The sequence below is a fragment of the Bison bison genome, unplaced genomic scaffold, assembly GCF_000754665.1.
Source record: "Bison bison bison isolate TAMUID 2011002044 unplaced genomic scaffold, Bison_UMD1.0 scf7180017864293, whole genome shotgun sequence".
NCBI lineage: Eukaryota > Metazoa > Chordata > Mammalia > Artiodactyla > Bovidae > Bison > Bison bison.
The window spans coordinates 1,206,090-1,208,479 of record NW_011494865.1 but is presented as its reverse complement, the minus strand read 5'-3'; the positions used below and the strand labels follow the sequence as shown (position 1 = coordinate 1,208,479).

General features: G+C 53.6%; 1 protein-coding gene across 1 annotated transcript in view; it reads left to right on the top strand.

Moving 5' to 3' along the window:
• The window catches only part of DEXI (Dexi homolog (mouse)), a 15,099-nt gene extending 13,615 nt beyond the window's left edge, over nucleotides 1-1,484 (top strand). The window contains exon 3 of the mRNA XM_010850688.1: nucleotides 832-1,484. The gene's annotated coding sequence lies outside the window, so the exon portion shown is untranslated. The remainder of the gene's footprint in view (nucleotides 1-831) is intronic.
• Nucleotides 1,485-2,390: the final 906 nt, after the last annotated feature.

Sequence of the window (2,390 nt, the reverse complement as noted above, 5' to 3'; positions counted from 1 at the left end):
TGAGTAGCTTGGCTGTGGCCACAGCCTTCCTGTAGGCGACGAGGCATCTTCCTGGTAGGGTAGGAGCTGCTGCCAAGCCCTGCCCACTCCTTGGAGCTCATGTCAGCCAGCTGACCCCAGGTGACCCTGAGCAAGCTACCCCCTCCTTCCTCAGCTCCTGAGATGCCCCTCCTGGGGATTTTCTGCCAGGGGTGAGACAGCCCTTCCTCTCCCAGGTGAAACTGCATTGCTTCTCCAGCCTGGTCCTTAGAAACCAGACACATTAAGATTTTTTAATAAAAGATCATAGGGGACTTCCCTAGCAGTCCAGTGGCTAAGACCTCTCCCAGTGTAGGGGGTAAGGGCTCGATCCCTGGCCGGGGAGCCAAGATCCCACATTCCCCACATTTGTGCTAAGTCCTGTCCAACTCTGCGACTCCATGATCTGTAGCCTGTCAGGCTCCTCTGTCCGTAGGGGTTTCCAGGCAAGAATACTGGAGTGGATTGCCATTTCTTCCTCCAGGGGATCTTCCTGACCCAGGGGTCGAACCCACCTCTCCTGCATCTCTTGCACTACAGGCGTATTCTTTACCTCTGAGCCACCAGGGAAGTCCTAAGACTCCACATACCTCCTGGCCAAAAAACCCAAAGCATCAAACAGAAGCAATATTGTAACAAATTCAATAAGGACTATAAAAATGGCCCACCCCAGAAAAGGAAAAAAAAAGTTACAGGACAGCAGCGCCAGCCTAAGGTCAAGGTTCCTGGTGGTTCCCCAAGTTCAAACCTCTTGATGGATGGGGGCAGGTCAGTGCTTCAGTGCTAGTAACGCCCCTTTGTCCCTCTTGCCAGGCCTGCTCCCCTCGAAAGCTCCGTGCCAACAGAGAGGTTCCTGTCCGGGCCCAGGATGGTGGGACAGAGAGATTGAGAATGGACGCCAAGGTCCGGAAGGCACATGCCCCTGCCCAGAGGGTGAGGCAGGGGTGCCCGGAGACCTCGCCTGCCTGCGGCGTCGTGCACACAGCCTCACCCTGGCTTCCGACCTTCCGCCATCTCAGTGGATGTTTACATGAACCCAGCCAGAGTCAGCCTCCTTGCTTTCCACCCCCGGCTGCATCTGCTTACCCCACTTAACCTTCGGAGAGAGAGGACACGTCATACACAAAAGCGACTCCCAGCTCCGTTTGATGCCAGTGGAGCTCTAAGCCCTATGGGGTCTGTCCCGAGGCCCAGCTTAGATGCAGCGACTGCTTCCGGGAGAGACTCAGAAGGAAAAGAACACGTGGGGGGCTGCGGGTGGGGTTTGGACTCATTCATTTCAAGTTGTTTGCTCGCCATCAAGTTGCCAGAACTGATACATTGTGCCAGGGGTGGGGACAGCCACTCCTCCGGCCAGAAATATTTTTGGAAAATGTGAGTGGTATGAATACTTGACTTCGATAAACCTGTAAAAGCAATACTTAGGAGGCTAACTTCTTTCAATTAAAAAATGTATGCAACTCCAACCCGTGGGGGCCCTTCTTTTTTTGTCTTTTGAGATTTTGGAAAGGAGTTCTTACACAGAACCTCTGATAAAAGGGCAGAAGAGTCAGGACCTCCACAGTTGGAGATCCAGTGGGGCTTGGAGGGTCTATCCAAGCTGGGCTGGTGTGGGAGTCCCACCTGGGCCCCCTCCTGGTGTCCACAAGCCTCTGACAAGCCAGGACCCATCTCGGGTGTGGTGGGAAAGGCCTGATGGCCAAGCTGAGAATCAGGCCCAAATCCCAGAGAAGTTGGAGGTGGTGGGGATCCCGTGTGTTGGGCGTGTGGTGGTGGTGGCTAGTGGTTAAGTTGTGTCTGACTCTTGGCACCACCATGAACTGTAGCCCACCAGGCTCCTCTATCCATGGTATTTCCCAGGCAAGAATACACTCCAGGAAATCCCATTTCCTTCTCCAAGGAAGGATCTTTGCAACCCAGGAATCAAACCTGCATAATTCCTTACCCCTGAGCAGTAAGCCTCCCTAGAGATGAGGGGAGTGAGAGGGTGAGGGAAAGAGCAAACGGATGACTGAAGTCAGGTCCACTTGCAGCAATTCTCTCCAGTTTGCAGAACACCTGATGCTTTGCAAAGTACCTTCATGTACACACCGTGTTTAAGAAGGAGTGGCTGGTCAGCTCCATTCTACAGGTGAGGAGACTGAGGTGTGGGAGAGGAAAGGCCTTCGGGGGATTCTAAGAAAGGGTGCTGAGAGGTGAGAATGGAAGACTTTTGAGAAAAAGGAGCGGAAGGAGGGAGACGTTTCTTTGGGGGAGAAGCCTAAAGGGAAAAGCAAGTGTTTAAAAGTGCATGGACAAGACTTCCCTGGCATCCCAGTGGTTAAGACTCTGCTTCCAGTGCAGGGGGCATGGGTTGGATCCCTGGCCTGGGA